Source organism: Monodelphis domestica, chromosome 4 (genome assembly GCF_027887165.1).
Source record: "Monodelphis domestica isolate mMonDom1 chromosome 4, mMonDom1.pri, whole genome shotgun sequence".
In the NCBI taxonomy this organism is placed as follows: Eukaryota; Metazoa; Chordata; class Mammalia; order Didelphimorphia; family Didelphidae; genus Monodelphis; species Monodelphis domestica.
Genome location: NC_077230.1, coordinates 328,080,933 through 328,101,503, shown reverse-complemented (window position 1 = coordinate 328,101,503; position 20,571 = coordinate 328,080,933). Strand labels below are relative to the sequence as shown.

At 38.6% G+C, this 20,571-nt stretch overlaps 1 pseudogene; it reads right to left on the bottom strand.

The window, feature by feature from the left end:
- Positions 1–3,684: 3,684 nt before the first annotated feature.
- Positions 3,685–20,571, bottom strand: part of LOC100619758 (YTH domain-containing protein 1-like) — a 32,917-nt pseudogene continuing 16,030 nt past the window's right edge.

Sequence of the window (20,571 nt, the reverse complement as noted above, 5' to 3'; positions counted from 1 at the left end):
TTGAAGTCTTGCTACAATACCGCAGAAATGAAAACAGTTGTAGTGGGGTGTTTTTTTTTTCTTTTGGCCTGCACTAGGTCATGGAGGACACCCAGTGCTCCTAAAAGCATATATCTTGTTTGTGTTTTTTTTTTTTCATATAAATTCCTTATTATCAGTAAGAGGGCTTTTGTGGGAACAGCTACATTAACTTACCTTGATGGATCTGTGCTTTCACTGACTTGGCCTTCCCTGACTGATGTCAGCCAATGAATTCTTCCTTATCCTCAGTATTTACTTCAAATTTCCATTGAAGATCTTCCCAATTACTAGAAATACCCTTCTGGTTCCCTTAATCTTGTTGGATCTGTCCTTATTATATGTAGAAAAAAAGCAATTATTTCCTTCAAATGGTAAAAATTTCATGGCAGGTACATTTTGTTATTCCCCAAGAATGAATTTATGTCCTTGACCTTTCCTGCTCTCCATCCTACCTTGAGCAGCATTGTTTCCTCCTATCAGAGCTCCTGTGTCTTGGGTCATCTGAAGGGCTCAGACAAATGCACAGTAATGAGCATAACTCAAAGGAGGAAAAGAATGAAGGTCATACAGTTCACCGTTCCACCTCCAATTAGGATTTTAACTAATTTAACTTCTTGGCATTTAAGATCCTCCATCACCTAACTCCAATGAATGTTTCTAATCTTGCTTTATATTATTCCCCTCCATCTTTACATTCCAGGCCTTCATGTTTTGTTCCCTCAGGTCTGTTACTACCAAGCTGTGTGAACTTGGGTGATCTTTCGATTGCTCATCTAAGAGGAGTAGGAGTTCCATTGAACTTTCTGGATGCCGACAGATAGTTACCTGTGAGAAAGATGAAATATTCTGGCAGCTCTCTCCAATTGCTAAATTCTACCTCTCTTCTCCTTATGTCAATAGGTTAAAAACCAAATCTTTATTAAGAACCTGCTATTCTAAAGTTCTTTTGGTACTGGCAATTAAAAGTTATTTGACCTAGTTTGAAATGAAGTAGGGAATGGCGATGGAGAGAGATCAAGAGAATGGAGTAAGCGTTATATAGGTGTGGGACAGATAATGCTCGGCTGACTCACCTCGGCCTCCTACCTTCCTTGTCTTCTTTTAAGACATCTCATGCACCATCTGCCTTCCATAGGAGACTTTTCCAACTCCAACCCACATCCATCTCTGTCCCAATCATCTTCCATCTACTTGGTACATGTGTTATATATACATAATTGTAGTATGTTTTCTCTCCCTATCCCAAACCCCATTAGAATGGGAACTCCATGAGGAAAGGGACAGTATTTTTGTCTTTCTCTGTATCCTCAGCTCTTAGTACACTGCCTGGCTAGAGGTAAGGATTTAATAAATACTTGTTGACTGACTAACTGAATGTAAGGGAGTAAGAGTTTTGAGCATGGCTCCTCAGAATTGATGGTGTACTTAGTAAATGTGTCTAAATGTAGGGGTTTGCTGCTGGTTATATATGGTGCATGAGAATTGGGTTACAGAGCCAAACAATCAATAAACTCCTTCTGGGGAGGGTGGCTGGATGGAGAGGTTGTACAGCCCTGGGTTTAAGGGCAAGTTTCCATGGAGGGCTGTCAGCATTTGAGGAACAAACCAGAGCCCCAAGTCATCTCTACATAGAAAAAGAGAATTACTCCAAGACAAGCCAACAGGGGATTGGACTGGATTTCTAAGATCTCTTCAAGCTAAAAAAAATCCTGTGATCCCATTTACTCCAATGATTGACTCACTCTGAGGTTTTAAGGGATGACTAGCCTAGACTATGAGTCAGTTTCCATGCTTTCAATGGGAATGGAGCATCCATCCTATCCCCACCCCATAGAAATACCATGGGGTCTAAACTGACTACAGTTTGTGAGAGCACAGAGTTCCCTGTGTCTAAGAAGCATAAGTCTGGGTTCAGTGATATGGCTACACATTGAGTCATGGAATCATAGGAACAAATGAGACTCTAAAAAAGTCAATCACTCCACCAATCTGCCTCCAATTAGGATCTTACCTAATTTAACTTCTTGGTATTTAAGGTCCTCCATTACCTAACTCCACCCTTATTCTGTATTATTCTCCTTCATTTTACATTTCAGGGCTTTAAATTCTGTCCTTTGCAGTTGGCTGTTCCCTCTGCCTGGGATGTACACCTTCCTCACTTCCACCTCAGAGGCCTCTATAGTATTTCCTTCAAAACTCAGCTCAAGTACCATCTTCTTGTTTTTTTTTTAACCCTTACCTTCCATCTTGGAATCAATACTGTGTATTGGCTCCAAGGCAGAAGAGTAGTAAGGGCTAGGCAATGGGGGTTAAGTCACTTGCCCAGGGTCACACAGCTGGGAAGTGTCTGAGGTCAGATTTGAACCTAGGACCTCCCATCTCTAGGCCTGGCTCTCAATCCACTGAGCTACTCAGCTGCCCTCAAGTACCATCTTCTCATTGAAGCCTCTCTTTATGCTCTCCTAAAGCTGCTAGCCCTCGCCCCAACAAAATCATCTTGTTTTTCTTTTGCATATGATTTTTTTAAACCCATACCTTCTATCTTAGAATCAATACTATGTGTCAGTTCCTTTGCAGAAGAACAATAAGGGCTAGGCAAGTAAGTGACTTGCCCTGGGTAAAAAACTAGAAAGTTTCTGAGATCAGATTTTAATCCAGGACTCAGGTCCCCAAGGCCTGGCTGTCTATCCACTGAGCCATCTAGCTGCCCCTACCATATCCTTTTTAATCTATGCTTTGCCTCTTCCATCTGAATGTACTGTTAATGCTCTGATCCAGAATTATGAAGGTGCAAAGATTTCTAGAATTACAGTCACCTGACAGTCGGTGAACATGAGAACATGACAGCAATTGTTAATTTTCAGATGACCATTCTGGAGAATGATGTCTGATTGCATGTAAGGGGAATCATAATGAAGCTTTCATTATGGACCAGACAGCCTCAGCCACGATTATACACTTTCCATATGAAATGGATGTTTGAGGTTGGGAAATGCAGAGACATGGCGTACTGACACCCTCAGTCACTGAATGTCCTGGCATCGAGCTACCAACCAGTTTCCTATGTGGCAGGCATCTGGCAGTGAGCACGGAGAGATCCCCAAGATGCAGTATCAGTACAAGAGAAAGGAAGGACTTATCCTTCATCTCCAGAGATAGTATTTTGCTAACTGTTGAAAAAGGCTGACAACTTCTGATAGTCCAGACTGTGAAAGGTGGCGTGTTTGATTATTGCACCTGTCATGTGAGCCATAGAATTCTACCTCATTAGACCAGGATCAGTAGCGTGGAAATTATTTTCTTAACATTTTTATATCTACTAAGACTGTTGCATTGATCCTGAAATGCAGACAGGCAGATAGAAAGATCAGTTTGGGATTTTTAAGATTGATCACTGAATCAGTTTATGCTGATGTTCACTCTTGATTGGTATATCTAAGTTATACAATCAGGGTGGGTTTTTCATCCTGTATCAGAATATGATTATGCACCAGAGTGTTTGTATTTGTTAATGCTGTGATGTTGCTACACTATTCATTTGTGTGTCAAACAAAAAGGGGGAGATGTAGCAGTCCACGCCTAGCTATGGGCAAGGGGAACAGTTGGTATGTGCAGATTGCCTTGGAGGAGAGCATGCTCAGTCTTGAGCATGCTGGATATTGCTCATGGCTGGGAAGGCCTCTGACCTTTGACCCCAGCCATGATAATCACCCAACAACCACAGACCCCAGGGACTCCAAGCCGCTGGAAAAAAAAAGTGGGGAATGAAAGGGAACTAGGCCAACGAACCTGGTGTAGATAAGCACCCTTCCTAGGCCAACGAAACCTGGGGGATAGCCACATTGATCTCTCCACCCTGAATGATAGCCACATTGACCACTCCACCCCGTGTGATAACCATATGGACCCTCGGTGAGCTCCAAGGGTATATAAGCCTGCCTTAAAGTTTGCTGGGGGGGGGGGAACCCCCTTTGGGCTCCTCCCCACTCGTGTGAAGTGAGTTACAATAAACCACCTCTCTGTGCTGATTGCAGCGTCTGTTCTGTTCCTTTGGCCCCTAAACGGACCCTAACAGTACCTTTGGGGAAGGGACTGTTTCATATTTTTTCTTTGTATTCCCAGTATCTGGCCCAGTGGTTAACATAAAAGTAAGTATTTACGAAATGCTTATGGATTAATTGATTCCTGGCTTCCTGTATTTTCTCTGCCTGTCCCCTCTACCCTCCTCTGCTTAGCCACCTACCTACCTCTTTTGCTTCCTTTATGCCCCAAATAAAATCCTGCCTCCCACAGGAAGCCCCCTCCCCAACCTCTCTTAATTCTGGTACCTCCCTTCAGTTAATTATTTCCTGTTTATCCTGATTACAACTTGCTTTTGTATATATTTGTTTACATGTTGTCTCTTCCATTTGATTGTGAGCTCCTGAAGGGTAGAGACTGTCTTTTGCCTCCTGTTAATATCCCCAGCACCTAGCACAGTGCCTGGCATATAGAAGGTACTTTTAAAAATGCTTATCAATTATTCATTAATTGATTAAATTAAATTACTAGTTATTTTCCAGAACATACACACATGTTCTTTGCAAATATTTCTTGATGGAGTACAAAAAAATGCAGGATTTAACCTTAGATGATCAGATATGAACCCTACCTCTCATTACCTGTGTGAATTTGGACAAGTCATTGGACTTCTCTTAGACATATTTGTTAAATGAAAAGGTGGAACAAAGATGATCATTAAGGTCTCTTCAAACTCTGATATTTTCTGAGTTGAATATTATTCCTAGAATATTTTTTGACTACAAAGTGCTTAATAAATGTTTTTTCATTCATTCATTCATTCATTCATTCATTCATTCATTCATTCTTCCACTTATTCACTCCTTGAGGCAAAGTTCCTTTCACCCCTCATTGAAATCCCAAGGTCAGGACATTGTCCATCATTCTTGACACTAGACTTTTTTTCTTCTGGTTTATTTCAGTTACATTGTACTGATGGCATCAGTTATCCAGGCACATCAAATTCTATTTAAATATAGAAGCAAAAACATCAATCTTATCTTTAAAGTATCTAAAAGTAGCCATTCCCTCCTGAAATCAGAGAATAACAGAATATATAAGTAGAAAAGGACCTTCAAGGTAATCTAGATAAAAAAAAATTTTATCTGAAACTTGAGTCCTTTCTTCAATATATTCAATATATTCAAAAGGATCATCTAAAGTGGGAAGCCATCAAGCTATCTGACATGATCACATGTGAGTTCCAGAGTTGCAAAGTGACTTTCTGGAAAAATAAGGCACCCACTGAACCCCCCCACCCCGCCCCGTTTGACTTCTCTCTCTAATGAAATTGTTGCAATTATTGTTCTCTCCCCAATACAGGAGAAATAATATGAGAGCAAATACTTATAGGATTAACACACTTATATCCCACCTTAACCCCCCCAGATTATTACCCTAAAAGACTACATTCGCAGAATTAAAACCTAAAGATCAATACCCATTACCCCCTCCTTTCCCTCTCCACAGAGTTGCATTCACTCCCATTACAAGCCAGGCAAGCCAAGAACATCAATCACCTTTCAAGCCCAGGTCAACAGGACATACTTCGCTGATCATGTTGTGTTACAATACCTAGAGCAACATCTCCGAGTGAAACACAAGAAAAATGTTACTTGGAAATTGATGAAAATCCCAATTCTAGCCTGTCTTAAATTACCCTCTAACCCTGTACCTAGCTACAAAATGTTTTGTTACCCATCTCCTAAATAATTGTGATTGATTGTGATAGCTGACCAAAAGTAACAATGATTCTCCTAACTGGACGGGATTCCCCTAGGTCAAGAGGGACTAACCTCCAAATCACCCTACTCATGTCATTTATCTCCATCTCTGTTGTAGTAACAATGTTTCATTGACTATCTCCTTAGGCTTTATTAAGTTCTATGGAAACATGTATGTTGAAAAATGTTTGTGTGCCAGAAAGTATGTACTCACTGAACCTATAAAATAAACCAACCCCTGTTCTGTCCCTGACACAAGATTGAACATGCAGTGCTTCTCATCCATTATTCCACCAAATCATCACACTTTGACAGAAGGACCCTCCCCTCTGAGAGACTGCTGGCTGGGCTCTCAAAGATCTAACCTCCCTTTGTATAGCTTTCATGACCAGAAATTATTTATGTCATTGGATACATCATTCGACCACTAGATATCTCTGTTAAGAAGTTCTTCCTTAACATTGAACTAAAATTGACATCATCTGTCCATTTGCCTTTTGGTCTTAGTTCAGCTCTCTAGAGTACTGTTCTTGGAGTCAGGAAGATCTGGTTCTGAATTGTGACTCAGATATTTAGCAACTGGGAAGTAATGGAAGAAACTTCTAGCTTCTCAAACCTTGGCTACCTGGGGTTAATCTCAGGATAAAATGATATAATATATAAAAATTTCTTTGTAAGCTTTAAAGTTATTTATAAATGTCCATTATTATTGTGATTATATTATTTTTTAAATCTCATTCTCATCTTTTAAAAGAGAAGTGGTCTTAATACAAGTTCTAGCCTGTTGTTACTTTATATTTAATGTTCTGAAGACTACTGCAGAGGTGAATAAAATGACAACCTTCTCTAATTGAATAAAAGTATTGAGATAGCTTCAGAAACTTCCTAGCTATGTGACCCTGGGCAAGTCACTTAACCCTCATTGCCTAGCCCTTACCACTCTTTTGCCTTAGGGACAATGTTTCTAAGGCAGAAGGTAAGGATTTTAAAAATAATAAGTTATCATATGTAAAATATTTTACAACCTTAAAGTACTATATATATATATATACATATATATATGATAACATTATTATTGTTTGTTATTAAGGCAAGAAGATCAATTAGGAGGCCATTATAATAATCCAGGCAAAAATTGATGAGAACCCAAACTAAGGTAATGGCCTTGTCAGGAGAGAGAAGAGGGAGAACATAAGAGATGTTGTGGAGGTAGGGACTAACAACTAATCAGTTATGTAGAATGAAGGAGAGTGAGGACTCTAGGACAATATATACTTAAGTTATTAATTTCATATAGTAGAAAAATGATGGTGCCATTGATAGAAATAGTGGTTTGACAGATGGGAAGATCTGGATGGGGGCTAACTTTTCCTTTCTGCAGTGATGTGTGGCATCATTCCAATCAATCCCTTGCATTGATCACAAATCTAAACTCCTTGAGTATTAAACTTCTCTCATTTCTAATGCCTGGTCCCATATTGCCATAAAGTCCCTCTCTTCTTATAAAAAAAATCATAATTCAGCCATTTAACACTTTTTCATCTCCATGTTATTGGTTGAGTTTATGTGGATGTCATCATTGAACAGCCTTTTTTGATTCCATTATATATCCTTAGCCACTTCATTGACCCCAAATGGAGGTAAACAACTTTCAGTTACATTTGATAAACTCAGTGGTGTATACCTAGTGTAAGCTTTTGTTATTACTTCGTGAAGTGATATCTACATGTTCTAAAAGGTCTTTTTTTAATTATTGTTTTTACAAGAACCCTTTATGTCCTTAAAGGCAGTCATAAAATCCCTACTCCACTGCAAGCCTTCTCTAGGCTAAACTATTCTTTTTTTTCTTTATCTATAAAACAGGTTATAATTTATTTCATTATTTAGAATGTTTTTCCATGGTTACACGATTCATGTTTTTCCCACCTCTCTTCCCATCCTACTCTCAGAGCTGACAAGCAATTCCAAACCCAGTTGGGTTTATTATTTTGAGGAATGGCCCTTTAATTCCTATACTTTTTAGTGTTTTCAATTGAAATGGGTATTGTATTTTGTCAAGAGCTTTTTCTGCACCTATTGAGATAATTATGTGATTTCTGTTGGTTTCATTATTGATATGGTCAAGTACGTGGATGGTATTCCTAATATTAAACCATCCTTGCATTCCTGTTATAAACCTCACCTGGTCATAGTGAATAACCCTCGTGATCACTTGCTGGAGTCTTTTTGCTAGTGTTCTGTTTAAGATTGTTGTATCTATATTCATTAAGGATATTGGTCTGTAGTTTTCTTTCTCAGTTTTTGGTCTGCCTGGCTTTGGAATCAGTACCATACTTGTGTCATAAAAGGAATTTGGCAAAATTGCTTATTTGCTTGTTTTGTCAAATAATTTGTATAGTACTAGAATTAGTTGTTCTTTAAATGTTTGATAGATTTCACTTGTGAATCCATCTGGCCCTGGGAATTTTTTCTTAGGAAGGAATTCTTAGGAATTAATGTCCAATAACAAGCTTGATGGCTTGTTCAATTTTTTTTTCTGATATGGGATTGTTTGAGAATTATATTTCTTCTTTTGTTAATCTAGGCAATTTATATTTTTGTTAATTTTCACCTATTTCACTTAGATTGTCATATTTATTGCCATATTATTGAGCAAAGTAATTCTTAATTGCTTTAATTTCCTCTTCATTAGAATTGAGATTGCCCCTTTCATCTTTGATACTGTTAATTTGATTTTCTTCTTTCTTTTTTTATTAGATTAACTAGTACTTTATCAATTTTATTTGTTTTTTCAAAGTACCAATTTCCAGTCTTATTTATTATCTAACAAAAAGTAAGCCCATATGTGTAGATTCTCCTGGCTGGCATAAAACCTGCTTTTATGGGTGGGGCTACACAAAACTTATATCCTCCATATGATAGCACAAAATGCTAGAAGGAACATGGGAAGTTGGGAAAGAGAGTTTTGGGAAGCATGTTCTAATTATACAATTCCCCCCTATGATTCCAGTGGAAAATGAGCATGTAGAAATCTCCCAGATTTACATGTCTAGTTACCCCAATGAATAAGAACACATTACCAACTTATATCTCTAAAGATCTCTAACTAGAGGTTATGTAGATTAAAAAATTAATATCCAAAATATGCCAAGTATTATATTTAATAAGATTTATTAAAATTAGCTTAAGGCAAAAAGGAAACTACAAGGCTAGAATCAAGAGCTCGCCCAAGATACATATGAGGGAGAGAGAGAGAGAGCTAGGGCAGAATTACAGAATTATATACACACATGTAACAAACTCAAACATGAGGACAAAGTGAAATGGATGCTAGGAGATGAAGTCCAAGGGTACAAAATTTTCCAATTACATATTCCCCTCTGTGATCCTTTGGGAGACCAGTCTCCCCAAAGGCATCATGGAAACAGAACTAACATAACTTTAATTAGAAGTATATACAAATATCAAAATTTCTAAAGGGAAATTACAATAATTTGGGATTAAGAGGAAAATAAAAGAAAAAAGATTAAAACCAATGTTAGGTGCATTGACAAAAAGCCAATTAGGGGTAGTCCCCTTTTTGGCATAAGAGTGTACATTAAAAATAAATGCATTCAACCCCCCAAAGTTCAAATTCACCATATCTCAAAGTTCACTCTGGATCTTTTGGTTTAGTGTGTGGTCTCTGCAGGCATCTTCATGGCACCTTCTCCAAACTGTTTGCCTTCTGGATTCTGAGAGATAGTCTCTTGTTTTAAATTAGGCTCAAATTCAAATCAAAGTTCACAACAATAACATAGTCCTCCCCTCTGAGGAGGATAATAACACATTCCCTCCTGAGGAGGATACAGAGATATACATAGGAGTCACAAAGGGATACATGGTCGAGTAATAAGGCATATGAATGAATTATCAAAAATATAAAAAAATCCTAAGAAATTAATAAAAAATAACCTCTGAAGAAAATATACAATATCAAAACCCGTGAAAAAATTCTAGGAAGAAGGGGGGGAAATTCACAAATCATAAATAGGTTCTTATAGCAATCCATGTCCCATAAGTTTACAATGACAATCACTCAATAAGTCAATTTAGTAGTCTGGACTACAGTCAATTACCATCATGAAAGAAAATAGAAAAAGAGACTAGATCTCAAAACAAATGGGAAATAGCATTCTGTGGTTTGACTCTTTTCTTTGCTTTCTGGGATAATGCAGCCAGAACAATCAATGTTATGTAATTGATACAGCATGTGGTACAAGGAAGTCCTGCATTTAACACATGTTAAACATCTGCAACCTCAAGTCTCACACATAATCAAAGTCATTGTGCTTTTTTTCACAAACTGTCATCAATTCCCACAGGACTAGTTGGGTCTCTTTGATTTTTTGTGCTCATCTGGCACATTGCAGATCAACTTCTGTGCTACTTTGTGGTCCTTTTTCCCTTGGATTAGACATATTCATTGAGCAAAAGTCTCATGATAATTAAATAACTAGTGGCAGGTTGCCATAGTCCAAAGCTTTTTGGGTACACATTTATATGCTAGACAAAAAGACATCTTAGCTTACCCTATTGCAAAAAGTAAAACTGTTTCAAAAAAAATCTTTTCAATAGTGGTGGCATTTGCTTCAAATGCAAAAAAAAAAAAAGAGACAAAAATCAAATACCAAATGGAACATGTAGGAAGAAAAACAAAAATATTTTTTAAAATGTGTATATTTCACAATTACAGAGTTAAAGTATAAAGGCTACTTTCCAAAAAATAAGATTCATTTCCTCTTTAACTTAGTGAAACAAAATAGTACAGACCCAGCAAAAAATAAGTCTTCTTACAATCAATAGCCAAATACAATCAGAACAGGCAGTAGGGTTTTGGATTCTAATCCACTCTGCTATTTACTTGTGTTTTATGGGTGAGTTCATTCCATTCACATTCAGAGTTATGATTATCAGCTGTGTATTTCCCAGCATTTTGATTTCCACTCCTAATCCTGTCTTTTCTTCTTTCACTATTTCCTTCTATACCAATGTTTGTTTTTAATCAGTCCCTTTAGTTCCCCCACCCTTATTTTACTTCCCTTTCTACTCCCCTCCCTTCTTATTCCCCCCTTATTTCTTTGCAGTCTTTTTTAAAGTATCCCCCACCCTCTCCCTCCCTTGTACTGCTTCCCTCCCCACCAGTCCATTTGTTACCCTTCTACTTCCCTAGAGGGCACAAATCTATTCTCTGCCCCAATGGATTGGAGTGTTCTTCCCTCTTTAGGGCAATTTCAATGCATGTAAGAGTTGAGTATTTCCTATCTCCAACCTCTTTACCCTTCCAGTGTATTGATGTTCTCCTCCCTCCCGCCATGAGTTACTTTGTGACATATAAATTTACCCCCTTTTGTTTCTTTTCCCATTTCTTTTAGTATTAACCTCTTTTTATCTCTATTTTTATCTCTAGTTGTGTATCTATATGTAAACGTGTTTATGCACATTTCATCCTATACAGTTTGTCACTGTTCCCTCTAAGTGTAATTCTTCTAGCTGCCCAGGTGATAATAACAATTTTTAAGAGTTATGAATGACCTCTTTTCTTATAGGGATACTATCATTTTAACTTATTGGGTCTCTTTAAAAAAAGGGGATTTCTTTTGTTTTGCTTTGTTTTTCTTTTTCCCTCTTTTTAAATTACCTTTTGATGATTCTCTTGAGTTCTGTGCTTGGGCATCACATTTTCTGTTCAGGTCTGGTCTTTTCTTTACAAATTCTTGGGATTCTTCTAGTTTGTTGACTGACCATACTTTCCCCTGTAAAAATATGGTCAGTTTTGCTGGATAGTTGATTCTTGGTTGTAGACCTAGTTCCCTTGCTTTCCAGAATATCACATTCCATGCCTTTCGATACTTCACTGTCAATGCAGCCAGATCCTGTGTTATCCTCACTGTGGTTCCATGGTTTCTGAATGACTTTTTCTTGGCAGCTTGTAATATTTTTCCTTTGGTCTGATAGTTCTTGACTTTGACTATAACATTCCTGGGTGTTGTCAGTTGGGGATTAAGTACAGGAGGTGATCTGTGGATTCTTTCAATATCCACTTTTTCCTCTTGTTCTAGAATATTGGGGCAGTTTTCTTGGATAATTTCCTGTAGTATGACATCCAGACTTTTTCTTTTGTCATGGTCTCCTGGTAGACCAATGATTCTTAAGTTGTCTCTCCTGGAACGATTTTCTAAATCTTCTGTTTTGTGAATGAGATGCTTCATATTTTCCTCAATTTTTTCATTCTTCTGGTTTTGTTTTATAGTTTCCTGCTGCCTTGTGAGGTTACTTGATGCTAGTTGTTGTATTCTGGTTCTTAAATACTGGATTTCATTCCTGGGTTTTTGGTCATCCTTCTCCTTCTGGTCTGATTTTCTTTGGAGATCATCTTTCATCCTCTTTACCTCATCTTTCATCTCCTTTGCCTCATCTTTCATCTTCTTTGCCTCATCTTTCATCTCCTATATCCTTTGCTTCTTTTTTCAAGCTGTTTGATTTTGGCTTTCAGGACACTATTTTCTGTTTCCAGGTGACTTATCTTAGATTTTAAGTTCTTTTCCCAATTGTCTTCAGCCTCTCTTAATTGTGTTTTGAATTGTATTTTGAGTTCTTCCAAAGCCTGTATCCAATTCGCTGGTGTTTCTGTTTTATTGCTTGGTGTTCCCTCTTTCTCAGTTCCATTTGCTCTTTGTTCATTGCCCATATAGAAGCTGTCAATTGTAATTTATTTTTTCTTTTTCTGTTGTTTGCTCATATTTACCCCTTCTTTACTTTCTGCAGTTGTCTGTGGTCTTGCTCCTCTCATTTTTTTTGTTTTGGGGTTTTCTGTCAGTCTCCCCTCTTGGAGCTTTGTTAGGAGATCTCTCAGTGCTGTCTGTGAGGGAGGGGTGTTGGAGCTTGAGCTTCCCTGACCTCTGAAGACTTTTGATGGGATTAAGTCCAGCTGGGTTGGGCTGGATATGCCCTGAGGCCAAAACCTCCTGGAAGGCTGGAGCAATATGGAGGGTCTCTGCCACTGTGACCAGGCTGCCCACTCTGCACTCCCTCTCCAGCTCCTTCCCCACCACCTGTGTTCAATGCTCTGAGTCTGGCACAGCCCTGCCCGCAAGGTACTCCCTCTAGACGAGCACCTTTGCCCGTCCAGAGGTTCCTGCTGCCACTGGAGGCTTAGTGCTCTAGGTATGTGTGTGTGTGTGGGGGGGGGGTCCTGGAACCTTCCTTCTTCCTTTCCCTTAAACTGGAGTGTTCTCAAATTCAGTACCTTTTGAATTGAGTTCAGTAGGAGGGTTCCTTGGCTCTGTCTTGTTGTTAGATTTGATTTTCAGTCCCCTAGGAGCACTTAGTTTGTAATTGGTAAGTAAGGGTTTTCAGAAGTCTGAACTTTCACTGCCTCTATGCTGCCATCTTGACTCCTCAAATTCTTTATATACACACTATCACCTGGGTTCAAATTATACAGAGAGAACTCTACGGGGTCTGTCTGAAAAGCAGCTCCAGAGTTGTGGAGTTCTCACAATTTTGTTTGTAATTGTCTGATATATGTGGCAATGGTGGTATCCCCTCCTAACAATGGCATATAGGCAGGGGTAAATGGTTGTGCCTGAATAGGTAGATATCCAAACAGCATCTGAAATGGTGAGATGTATAAATAACCTCTGAGTCTGCTTCGGAGATGAAATAGGGCCAAAATTAGAATTTTGGGCCATTTGAAATGAGTCTCTGCACAATTTGCCAGTCATAGTTTTAAGTTTTGTTTTCATTCTTTCAACTTCACTTCCCTTCTTCTCCTCTCCTCTCTTCTACTCTCTTCCCCTCCCCTCCCCCCTCTTCCCCTCACTACTCATCTCTCTTCCTCTCTCCTTTCTTCTCCACTCTCTTCTCTTCTCTCTTCCCCTCACCTCTCCACTCCTCTTCTTCCATTGATCCTTCTCCCTGTGTCTTCTGATATATCTGGAACTTTCACATTCTCTATCTCTATCTCTTTCACAGGATCTACTTCTCTGACCACTAACAATAGCTCATGTTTTACAAAGAAAGTCATCTACCCACTTATCATAATTGCATGCTGGTTTATCTCTGTGTCTTGCTTCATGTAGTACAGGTTTATGCCCTCAATTAGAGTCCTGAAAAGGAAGAGCATGATACTGATAGCAAGGATGATATGAAGACTGTTCTCGTCCTAGATAAGGGGACATTCCCTGAATTGGTGATGGTGATCTCGTGTTGTGAAATGCTCTCAAATAATCATCATAGGAGCCATTTAAGAAAACATCTCTGGGAATTCCTGAAAATCTTCTGTCTGCTTCTTGATAGTGTGCATCCTTTCTATGCCCTGGTCTCTGATGAAACCCAGGGGCATAGTCCATCCTTGATTTCTTTCTAATCTTATGAACATCATAATCTTCTATCTGATGCCTTCTCATATCCTGGACTGGTTCTCGATGGGATGGACATCCTCTTGAATGAAACAGTGAACTCATTCTTCTCTTGCAATTCTTCTTATGAATGATCTGATACAAGTCAACACTTTCATCAAGGGGAAATAGAAGACATAGCTGGGTTCCACACTCAAGGTCAACTTCCTGTCCATCATGTCCAATTTTAACTGGCTCATGTCCATTCAAAGCATTGGTAAGGTGAACCGATTTGGTGAAGGGCAATTCATGCCTGCAAATCCAGTCAATTCTAAAGACACCTCCACACATTTTAGGATTCATAGCTTCAGGCAGAAACAAATGTATAGAAGATCCTCCATAGTGGGATTCTGAAGAGAGTCTTGCAAAGCCTTGAAATGTTCTACTTTCTCCCATGGAAAATATCAAAATTACATTTCTTGAAGATCTGAATGCAGCATTCAATTTTTTTTTCATTTGCTGGAAATGTCGGCCATATACCCCTGGCTTTAGCAAGAGAGATGTTTTCATGGTTGCTACTTTTTATAAGAAAGAATTTTGCATCCCAAAGAATATATTTGTCTCCTTGTTTGATCTTTCTGAACAACATGAACATGAAGAAGATGATAATTTCTTGTGCTTCTTTTCTGAACCTGCAAATGATTCTGATATAAAAATTGGACTTCTACAAAAACAATTGAAGCTATGCCTCTGGCTCTCTTACTTCCTTGTTTTTTCACATCTGCTCCATCAGTGCTAGAACCAGAGGTGACTGACCCTTCTGGGAAAAATACAGTCTCAGAATAAGAGTCATTGGCTTCACATGGAGTATCATAGTTGCTTCTCTCTTTTTGGTCTCTCTCATCTTCCTCTTCCTCCTCCCCTCTATCTTCTTCATCTTTTCTCCCAGCATCCCTCTCTTCCTCTTTTTCCATTCCTTCTGCCTCATTCCTTCTACAGTTTCTGTGCTCTTCTTCAGAAGAGTTCCTCATGTCAGTCTCGTGGTCATATTCTTCAAAGCTTACTTCTTTGGAAGAAAGGTTTGATCTGCCATTCCACCTATCAACATCCTGCTGAATTCTCTGGTAACTGTCTGCTGTGAAAGACTCAGTCCTGGGGACTTCCGGGTAATCATGGCTGCAATCTAGAAGCGGCACGCTTCCTCTCCCCAGCACCGAACGAAATAGACTACATCAAAGGAGCATAAAATCACCTTTGGAGGAACAGAAGGACTCCCCAGTACCCCACAGAGGCAAAGGTACATGGGGCTTGAACATTTCCACACTAAAATAAGAAGGAAAAGCTTGCACAGAAAAGTGAACTGAGCCGCCCTTCCCCCACCCCACCTCCCCCACTAAACCAGAGTGAGCTACCTGAGCGCTCACCGGGACAGCGAGTGAGTGGGGAGCGTCTCTGTCTGGGGGGGGAATCCAGGGTCCTTGGGATCTGGGGACTGCCAGGAAAAAAACGTCTCAGGGCGCTTACACTGGAGAATCCAGTGGACCTGGACTCGGTGCGGGCTGCGCTGAACAACGCGCGCTGATTATCTGGGCGGAGCTGAATACCTGGGCTCGGAGGCTGGGAAGAACTAGTCTGAAGCAACCTAAATTCACAGAAAAACCGCTCTTATAACCCAGACCCCAGACCAAAAAGGAAAGGGAAATAAAACCACCAAAGGGATGGCTCACATGGCCCAAAATCAAGCCTCCAGGAAGAAAGGGAAAAAAGTGACTATTGAAAACTTTTATGGTGGAAGTACCCAAGGAAAAGAGGAGAATGAGGAGGAAATCCAAAAAAATTCAGAACACGCCTCCCAAAATGGAAACTATCAACAAGCTCTGGAAGATCTCAAACTGGAACTTATCCAAAAGATGGAAACCTTCTGGAAAGAAAAATGGGAGAAAGAGATCAGCTGTCTGACAGATAAGACTGCTCAATTGGAAAAAGAACTCGAAGCATCCAATAGAAGGGCAGACAAGGCTGAAAAGCAAATCCAGTCCCTAATGACCAGAATTAAGGACCTCGAAGAAAGTGAGATGATAAAACAGCAAGAATCAATAAAGCAAACCCAAATAATTAATGAATTGGAAGAAAACAGAAAATATCTCACTGAGAAGGTCACGGACCTGGAGAACAGAGGAAGACGAGAAAATCTCCGTATCATCGGTCTCCCAGAAAAACCAGAGGTAAACAAAAAATTGGATTTTATTCTAGAGGAGATTATAAAAGAAAATTACCCCCACGTTCTGGAGCAAGGGGGCAAAATAGAAATAGAAAGGATTCATAGAACACCTTCTATACTAAATCCCCAAAAGACAACGCCTAGGAATGTAATTGCCAAATTCAAGAGCTTCCAAGTAAAGGAGAAAATCCTACAAGAAGCCAAGAAGAAAAGCTTCAGATATAAGGGGGCTCCCATAAGGATCACACACGACTTAGGGGCTAATACACTAAGAGACCGCAAAGCATGGAACACGATATTTAGAAAGGCAAGAGAGCTGGGTCTCCAACCAAGAATCAACTACCCAGCAAAACTGACTATATACTTCCAGGGGAAAGTATGGGCATTCAACAAAATAGAAGATTTCCAAGCATTTGCTAAGAAAAGACCAGAGCTCTGTGGAAAGTTCGATATCCAAGCACAGAAAGCAAGAGAAACATGAAAAGGTAAATATGAAAGAAAGGGAAAAGGAGATAAATCTTATCTTTCTCTTTAAGTCAAACTCCCTTCTATAAGGACTACATTTACATCTAATTATATATATTAATATGTGGGGAAAATGTTTTGTGTAACTCTTATAAATTGTATCATCATAAGAGTAGTTAGAAGAAACATGCATAGGGAAAGATTGGGGAATTAAGAAGATTTGGGGAAAGTTGGGGCAAAAAAAGGAAAAGGGAGGGAGGAACCGTGATAATACTAAGATTAACTTCAAGAAATAGGGGGGGAATCAATAGAATAAACTTTCCCATATAAAGATACACATGGGAAGGGGAGGGGAAGAACTCTCATATGAGAAGGAGAGGAAGAGAGCGTGAAGTGGAATTACTTAAACCTTACTCTCAGTGAAATCAAATCTGAGAGGGAAGAACATCTAGATCCAGTGGGATCCTAAATTCTATCTTATCCATTAGGGCAAGAAAGAAAGGAAAATTAAGGGGGGGGGGAGGGAGTACAAAAAGGGAGGGAAGGAGAGGGGGGAGGGGAAGGGAGCATAAAAAGGGAGGGGCTAGAAAGGGAAGCATCTCAAGGGAGGGGACTAGGGGGACTGACCTAAAGTAAATCACTGGTTCAAAAGGAGAAAGCTAAAGAAGAAAGGGCAGAACTAGGGGAAGACATCAAAATGCCAGCGAATCCACAAATAACAATCATAACATTGAACGTGAATGGGATGAACTCACCCATAAAACGCAGACAAATAGCAGATTGGATTAGAACACAAAACCCTACCATATGTTGTCTTCAAGAAACACATATGAGACGGGTTGACACTCACAAGGTTAGAATTAAAGGTTGGAGTAAGACCTTTTGGGCCTCAACCGATAGAAAGAAGGCAGGAGTTGCAATCATGATATCTGACAAAGCCAAAGTACAAATAGACCTGATCAAAAGGGACAGGGAAGGTAAATATATTCTGCTAAAAGGAAATATAGACAATGAGGAAATATCACTAATCAACATGTATGCACCAAATGGTATAGCATCCAAATTTTTAATAGAGAAACTAGGAGAATTGAAGGAGGAATTAGACAGTAAAACCATATTAGTGGGAGACTTGAACCAACCACTATCAAATTTAGATAAATCAAATCAAAAAATAAATAAGAAAGAGGTAAAAGAGGTGAATGAAATCTTAGAAAAATTAGAATTAATAGACATATGGAGAAAAATAAATAGGGACAAAAAAGAATACACCTTCTTTTCAGCACCACATGGCACATTCACAAAAATAGATCATACACTAGGTCATAGAAACATGGCACTTAAATGCAGAAAAGCAGAAATATTAACTGCAGCCTTTTCAGATCACAAGGCAATTAAAATATTGATCGGCAAGGGTACATGGAGACCCAAATCAAAAATTAATTGGAAAATAAATAACATGATACTCCAAAATCGGATAGTTAGAGAAGAAATCATAGAAACAATTAACAATTTCGTTGAAGAAAATGACAACGGCGAAACATCCTTTCAAACCTTATGGGATGCAGCCAAGGCAGTACTTAGAGGAAAATTCATATCCCTGAGTGCATATATTAACAAATTAGGGAGGACAGAAACCAAGGAATTGGAAATGCAAATAAAAAAACTTGAGAATGAACAAATTAAAAACCCCCAGAAGAAAACCATACTAGAGATCCTAAAAATTAAGGGAGAAATTAATAAAATAGAAAGTGACAGAACTATTGAGCTAATAAACAAGACTAGAAGCTGGTACTTTGAAAAAACAGACAAAATAGACAAAGTACTGGTTAATTTAATTAAAAAAAGGAAAGAAGAAAGGCAAATTAATAGCATCAAGGATGAAAAGGGGGATCTCACCTCAAATGAAGAGGAAATTAAGGCAATCATTAAAAACTACTTTGCCCAACTATATGGCAATAAATATACCAACCTAGGTGATATGGATGAATATTTACAAAAATATAAATTGCCTAGACTAACAGAAGAAGAAATAGTTTTCTTAAATAATCCCATATCAGAAATTGAAATCCATCAAGCCATCAAAGAACTGCCTAAGAAAAAATCCCCAGGGCCTGATGGATTCACCAGTGAATTCTATCAAACATTCAGAGAACAGTTAACCCCAATATTACACAAACTATTTGACATAATAAGCAAAGAGGGAGTCCTACCAAACTCCTTTTATGACACAAGCATGGTACTAATTCCAAAGCCAGGCAGGCCAAAAACAGAGAAAGAAAACTATAGGCCAATCTCCCTAATGAATATAGATGCAAAAATCTTAAATAGGATACTAGCAAAAAGACTCCAGCAAGTGATTAGAAGGGTCATCCACCATGATCAAGTAGGATTCATACCAGGGATGCAGGGCTGGTTCAACATTAGGAAAACTATCCACATAATTGACCACATCAACAAGCAAACCAACAAGAATCACATGATTATCTCAATAGATGCAGAAAAAGCCTTTGATAAAATACAACACCCATTCCTACTAAAAACACTAGAAAGCATAGGAATAGAAGGGTCATTCCTAAAAATAATAAACAGTATATATCTAAAACCATCAGCTAATATCATCTGCAATGGGGATAAACTAAACCCATTCCCATTAAGATCAGGAGTGAAACAAGGATGCCCATTATCACCTCTATTATTTGACATTGTATTAGAAACACTAGCAGTAGCAATTAGAGAAGAAAAAGAAATTGAAGGCATCAAAATAGGCAAGGAGGAGACCAAATTATCACTCTTTGCAGATGACATGATGGTCTACTTAAAGAATCCTAGAGACTCAACCAAAAAGCTAATTGAAATAATCAACAACTTTAGCAAAGTTGCAGGATACAAAATAAACCCACATAAGTCATCAGCATTTCTATATAATTCCAACACAGCTCAGCAGCAAGAACTAGAAAGAGAAATCCCATTCAAAATTACCCAAGACAAAATAAAATACTTAGGAATCTATCTCCCGAGACAAACACAGGATCTATATGAACACAACTACAAAACACTTTCCACACAACTAAAACTAGACTTGAACAATTGGAAGAACATTAACTGCTCATGGGTAGGACGAGCCAATATAATAAAAATGACCATCCTACCCAAACTCATCTATCTATTTAGTGCCATACCCATGGAACTTCCAAAAAATTTTTTTACTGATTTAGAAAAAAACATAACAAAGTTCATTTGGAAGAACAAAAGATCAAGGATATCCAGGGAATTAATGAAAAAAAACACAAAGGAAGGGGGTCTTGCAGTCCCAGATCTCAGACTATATTATAAAGCAGCGGTCATCAAAACAATTTGGTACTGGCTAAGAGACAGAAAGGAGGATCAGTGGAATAGACTGGGGGCAAGCAACCTCAGCAAGACAGTATATGACAAACCCAAAGATCCCAGCTTTTGGGACAAAAATCCACTATTTCATAAAAACTGTTGGGAAAATTGGAGGACAGTGTGGGAAAGATTAGGCTTAGATCAACACCTCACACCTTACACCAAGATAAATTCAAAATGGATGAATGACTTGAACATAAAGAAGGAAACTATAAGAAAATTAGGCGAACACAGAATAGTATACATGTCAGACCTTTGGGAAGGGAAATACTTCAAAACCAAGCAAGAATTAGAAAGAGTTACAAAATGCAAA